This window comes from Pristiophorus japonicus, chromosome 19, assembly GCF_044704955.1.
Source record: "Pristiophorus japonicus isolate sPriJap1 chromosome 19, sPriJap1.hap1, whole genome shotgun sequence".
In the NCBI taxonomy this organism is placed as follows: Eukaryota; Metazoa; Chordata; class Chondrichthyes; family Pristiophoridae; genus Pristiophorus; species Pristiophorus japonicus.
In genome coordinates, this window is record NC_091995.1 from 12,345,219 (window position 1) to 12,352,238 (window position 7,020).

The following is a 7,020-nucleotide window of genomic DNA, read 5'->3' on the forward strand; positions in this document are numbered from 1 at the left end:
TAATATAATTTACAAACCATGGTGTCCTAGAACATCTGATCAATGTTAGCATTGTGTGTCCAGGGGAAGCACTTGCCGTTTATTGACTTGACACAGGAGGGACAGATGAATGTTAGTTGGCCAAGGAAAGCCAGAATGGGAATGTAGAAAGGGGGTCAGGGACAGACAAACCAGTGCCCTAAAGACACACAATTCAGAATCAAGCTCAGTGAGGACGGACTGAGCAGCTAAAAGAATGAGTGGGATGAGAAGGTTCTGTTACCCATTGACAGGAGCTACAAGGGCTTGAGTCCTGAGTTTTGCAGGAAGAGAAACATCTGTTTTAACATTTTCTGATAAGTAAAGTGTGTGGGAATGAACAGGGAACGCAGCTGCTGAGACACACTGACAATCACAGGACAATGATAAGAGAGGGTATAAAAATAGAGACTGAACATAGGGGGAGAGCTACAGTGAATCCTCTATCGAAAAGCCTCGGTTGGCATAGTTCCCAGGACAGAGACAATCATTGTGATCACTGTGCCCTGTTAGGTGAGGCTGTCTTATGGCAGGAATGCTGTATGATAACCTTTCACTGCTGTGACATGTTGCTGCTTTGCTGGTATGCTTTAAGTCTATCGCAAATAAAGCTTCAATTGATTTTAATCAATATATATGTAGTTGTATCTGATTCAACTGGCTGGAACACAAATTATATTTAGGGACACACTACATCATTTAGCTAACAAGTGCTATCAGTTCCATTCTGATCGATCCTCTCATCTTTCATCTTACATAAACTTGAGCTATTCCAAAACTCTGCAGCCCGTACCCTATCTCGCACTAAGTTCTGGTCGCCCATTACCTCTGCTCTCTGACCTACATTGGTCCTAATCTCATCCTTGTTTCCAAAGCCCTCCATGGCTTCACCTCCATCCTCCTCCAGCCCTACAAACCTCCGATTCTGGCTGCTTGCGTATCTGCGGTTTTCTATTGGCCGTGCCTTCAGCTGCCTAGGCCCCAAGCTCTAGAATGCCCTCCCTAAACCTCTCCACCCCTTTCCTCTCACTCCTTTAAGACACTCCTTTTAATATCTCCTTATGTGGCTCAATGTCGAATTTTGTTAAAGTTCCTGTGAAGTGCCTTGGGATGCTTTACTACATTAAAGGTGCTATGTGAATGCAAGTTATATTTCCTATGCTTTATTTACAGGGTAAGATGTTATCAGTTCCTGTTATATTTATTATATTTACATGGCAGGCTTTTCAAATATTAAAATTCACTGATTCAATGATCCACTATTTTGTGCAGAGATAGGAACAGAATTGGCCATTCAGCCCCTTGAGCTTGTTCTGTCATTCGATCATGGTTGAACTGTACCTGAACTCCATTTACCTCCATATACCCTTACCCAACAACAATCTATCGATCTCAGCCGTAAAAATTTCCAGTATCCACAATCTTTTGGGAAAGATAGTTCCAGATTTCAACTATGCTTAGTGTGAAAAAGTGCTTCCTGATTTCCCTCCTAAACAGCCTGGATCTAATTTAAGATTATGTGCTCTTGTTCTTGCTTCCCCTACCAGATAAATTGTTTCTCCTCATTTTCTCTATTGAATCCTTTTAGCATTTTAAACACCTCAATCAGATCACTACTCAATCTTCTATACTCATGGACTACAAGCCAGTTTACGCAACGTGTCCTCATAACGAAACTGTTTCCAACCCAGTATCATTCTGGTGAATCTGTGCTGCACCCCCTCCAAAGCCATTATATCCATCCTGAGGTACAGCACCCAAAACTGAACACAGTACTCCATATGGGGTCTGACTAACGCTCTATATAACTGAAGCATAACTTCCTTCCCTTTGTAAACCACCTCCTTGAGATAAAGGCCAACACTCCACTAGCCTTTTTGTACCTGTCTACTTGCTCCTCTACAGTTGTCTAGTTTCTCACCATTTAGATTTCTTGTATCCAAAATGGATGACTTCACATGCCCACATTAAACTTCATCTGCAATAGTTATGCCCACTCACTTAATCTGTCTATATCAGACCTGAAACCTCTTGCTTGCATCTGCACTACTTACTTCAACAACAACCTGTATTTATATAGCACCTTTAACATAGTAAGACGCAAGGCGCTTTACAGGACCGTAATCAAACAAACTTTGACACTGAGCCACATAAGGAGCTATTAGGACAGATGACCAAAAGCTTGGCCAAAGAGCTAGCTTTGAAGAAGTGACTTGAAGGAAGAAAAAGAGGCAGAGAGGTTAGGAAGGGAATTCTAGAGCTTAGGGCCTTGGCAGCTAAAGGCACAGCTACCAATGGTGGAGCGATTAAAATCAGGGATGGTCAAAAGGCCAGAATTGGAGGTACGCAGATATCTCGGAGGGTTGTCGGGCTGGAGGTTATTAGAGAGATAGGAAGGGTGAGGCCATGGAGGATTTGAAAACAAGGATCAGACTTAAAATCGAGGAATTGCTTAATCGGGAGCCAATATAGGTCAGCGAGCACAGGGGTGATGGGTGAACGGGACTTAGTGCAAGTTAGGACATGGTCAGCAGAGTTTTGGACAAGCTCAAGTTTGTGTAAGGTGAAAGATGAGAGACTGGCCAGGAGAGCATTGGAATAATCTGATCTATAGGTAATAATGGGTGACTTTAATATGCACATAGATTGGGCCAGCCAAACTGGAAGCAATACGGTGGAGGAGGATTTCCTGGAGTGCATAAGGGATGGTTTTCTAGACCAATATGTCGAGGAACCAACTAGGGGGGAGGCCATCTTAAACTGGGTGTTGTGTAATGAGAGAGGATTAATTAGCAATCTCATTGTGCGAGGCCCCTTGGGGAAGAGTGACCATAATATGGTGGAATTCTGCATTAGGATGGAGAATGAAACAGTTAATTCAGAGACCATGGTCCAGAACTTAAAGAAGGGTAACTTTGAAGGTATGAGGCATGAATTGTCTAAGATAGATTGGCTAATGATACTTAAGGGGTTGACTGTGGATGGGCAATGGCAGACATTTAGAGACCGCATGGATGAATTACAACAATTGTACATTCCTGTCTGGCGTAAAAATAAAAAAGGGAAGGTGGCTCAACCGTGGCTATCAAGGGAAATCAGGGATAGTATTAAAGCCAAGGAAATGGCATACAAATTGGCCAGAAATAGCAGCGAACCTGGGGACTGGGAGAAATTTAGAACTCAGCAGAAGAGGACAAAGGGTTTGATTAGGGCAGGGAAAATGGAGTACGAGAAGAAGCTTGCAGGGAACATTAAGGCGGATTGTAAAAGTTTCTATAGGTATGTAAAGAGAAAAAGGTTAGTAAAGACAAACGTAGGTCCCCTGCAGTCAGAATCAGGGGAAGTCATAACGGGGAACAAAGAAATGGCAGACCAATTGAACAAGTACTTTGGTTCAGTATTCACTAAGGAGGACACAAACAACCTTCCGGATATAAAAGTGGTCAGAGGGTCTAGTAAGGAGGAGGAACTGAGGGAAATCTTTATTAGTCGGGAAATTGTGTTGGGGAAATTGATGGGATTGAAGGCCGATAAATCCCCAGGGCCTGATAAATCCCCAGGGCCTGATGGACTGCATCCCAGAGTACTTAAGGAGGTGGCCTTGGAAATAGCGGATGCATTGACAGTCATTTTCCAACATTCCATTGACTCTGGATCAGTTCCTATCGAGTGGAGGGTAGCCAATGTAACCCCACTTTTTAAAAAAGGAGGGAGAGAGAAAGCAGGGAATTATAGACCGGTCAGCCTGACCTCAGTAGTGGGTAAAATGATGGAATCAATTATTAAGGATGTCATAGCAGCGCATTTGGAAAATGGTGACATGATAGGTCCAAGTCAGCATGGATTTGTGAAAGGGAGATCATGCTTGACAAATCTTCTGGAATTTTTTGAGGATGTTTCCAATAAAGTGGACAAAGGAGTACCAGTTGATGTGGTATATTTGGACTTTCAGAAGGTTTTCGACAAGGTCCCACACAGGAGATTAATGTGCAAAGTTAAAGCACATGGGATTGGGGGTAGTGTGCTGACGTGGATTGAGAACTGGTTGTCAGACAGGAAGCAAAGAGTAGGAGTAAATGGGTACTTTTCGGAATGGCAGGCAGTGACTAGTGGGGTACCGCAGGGTTCTGTGCTGGGGCCCCAGTTGTTTACATTGTACATTAATGATTTAGACGAGGGGATTAAATGTATTATCTCCAAATTTGCGGATGACACTAAGTTGGGTGGCAGTGTGAGCTGCGAGGAGGATGCTATGAGGCTGCAGAGTGACTTGGATAGGTTAGGTGAGTGGGCAAATGCATGTCAGATGAAGTATAATGTGGATAAATGTGAGGTTATCCACTTTGGTGGTAAAAACAGAGAGACAGACTATTATCTGAATGGTGACAGATTAGGAAAAGGGAAGGTGCAACGAGACCTGGGTGTCATGGTACATCAGTCATTGAAGGTTGGCATGCAGGTACAGCAGGCGGTTAAGAAAGCAAATGGCATGTTGGCCTTCATAGCGAGGGGATTTGAGTACAGGGGCAGGGAGGTGTTGCTACAGTTGTACAGGGCCTTGGTGAGGCCACACCTGGAGTATTGTGTACAGTTTTGGTCTCCTAACTTGAGGAAGGACATTCTTGCTATTGAGGGAGTGCAGCGAAGATTCACCAGACTGATTCCCGGGATGGTGGGACTGACCTATCAAGAAAGACTGGATCAACTGGGCTTGTATTCACTGGAGTTCAGAAGAGTGAGAGGGGACCTCATAGAAACGTTTAAAATTCTGACGGGTTTGGACAGGTTGGATGCAGGAAGAATGTTCCCAATGTTGGGGAAGTCCAGAACCAGGAGTCACAGTCTAAGGATAAGGGGTAAGCCATTTAGGACCGAGATAAGGAGAAACTTCTTCACCCAGAGAGTGGTGAACCTGTGGAATTCTCTACCACAGAAAGTAGTTGAGGCCAATTCACTAAATATATTCAAAAGGGAGTTAGATGAAGTCCTTACTACTCGGGGGATCAAAGGGTATGGCGTGAAAGCAGGAAGGGGGTACTGAAGTTTCATGTTCAGCCATGAACTCAATGAATGGCGGTGCAGGCTAGAAGGGCTGAATGGCCTGCTCCTGCACCTATTTTCTATGTTTCTATGTTTCTATGTAACAGACATGGATGAGGGTTTCAGCAGAAGATGAGCTGAGGCAAAGGTGAAGTCGGGATGTTACTGAGTGGGAAGTAGCCGGTCTTGGTGATGGAGTGGATATGGGGTCGGAAGCTCATTTCAGGGTTAAATACAACACCAAGTTTGAGAATGATCTGTCTCGGCCTCAGACAGTAGCCAGGTAGAGAGGTAGAGTTGGAGGCTAGGGAATGGAGTTTGCAGCGAGGACTGAAGACCATAGCTTCAGTATTAATATTTAGTTGGAGGAAATTTCTGCTCATCCAGTACTGTATCTCGGACAAGCAGTCTGACAATTTAGGGACAGTTGAGTAATTGAGAAAGGTGGCGGTGAGATAGAGCTGGGTGTCAACAGTGTACAAAGAAAGAAAGACTTGGATATATATGGCGCCTTTCACAACCACCGGATGTCTCAAAGTGCTTTACAGCCAATGAAGTACTTTTGGAATGTAGTCCCTGTTGTAATGTGGGAAATGTGGCAGACAATTTGCACGCAAACAAGTTCCCACAAACAGCAATGTGCTAATGTCCAGATAATCTGCTTTTTTGTTATGTTGATTGAGGGATAAATATTGGCCAGGACACTGGGGATAACTCCCTTGCTCTTCTTGTAAATAGTGCCATGGGATTGTTTATGTCTGTCATGTATCTTACATTATTATATATAACTGTATCCTAATATGCTATACATGACTGTAATAAGATATGACCTGTAACCACCAGCATACCTTACCACCAGGGGTGCACTTGCAAGAGACAGGTATATAAGGACAGGTCTCAGGCAAGTGCAGCATTCCAGAGCTGTGAAATAAAGATGCAGGTCTAGAGTGACCTTGACTTCACTACATGCCTCGTGTGAATCTGTACTGAGGGGACAGGACTTTACAGTGGAAAGAGTTACGGGATTACAGAATCCACAGAATGGCGAACAACGGATCAGATGAAAAGTACAATGCGGGAGACAATTGGGAGGACTTTATAGAAAGGCTCCAGCAAGGCTTTGTAACCAAAGAATGATTAGACGACGATAAGGCAGACAAGAGACGAGCCCATCTCTTGACCAGCTGTGGCTCAAAAACATACGCTTTAATGAAGGATCTGTTGGCACCCGAGAAACTAGCAAGCAAGTCGTTTGAAGAATTGAGCGCACTGGTAAGAGACCACCTGAAGCCAGCGAGCAGCCTACACCTGGCCAGACACAGGTTCTACAACTACAGACGCTGTGTGGGCCAGAGCATACCCGACTTCGTGGCGGAACTTCGGAGGTTGGCTAGTTTATGTGAGTTCTCCGATGAACTGAGGAGAGAAATGCTGAGAGACTTTTTCATTGAAGGAATAGGCCACGCAGGCATATTCCGAAAGCTCATAGAGACCAAGAACCTGACCTTAGAGGCAGCAGCACTGGTTGCACAGACATGCTTGGTAGGGGAAGAAGAAACGAGGTTGATTTACAATGCAGGTACGACAACTAACGAAATATCGGAACAAGAAGTTCACAGCACTAAACAAGCTGCTACCCCCATACACAGACAAAACCGGGAGAACAGGCTCTCGACAGCAGGCAGAAGCCATCAAGGGCCACAGGAACGGCCGTTCACACTCATCAACCCACAATGCGAGCAATCAACTACAAACTGAGAGATGCTCAAGAGAGATCAGCCAGACGCAGCTCATTCTTTGGGAACACTTTGAACAATGGAACAGGTCTGTGCTGGAGGTGTGGGGGTGGGCACTCGTCAAGGGAATGTCGATTTCAGCAGGCTGTTTGCAGAAATTGTGAAAATACAGGGCATTTGACCTGCATTTGCAAAAAAACGGCAGCTCGGCTGGTATACGAATCGG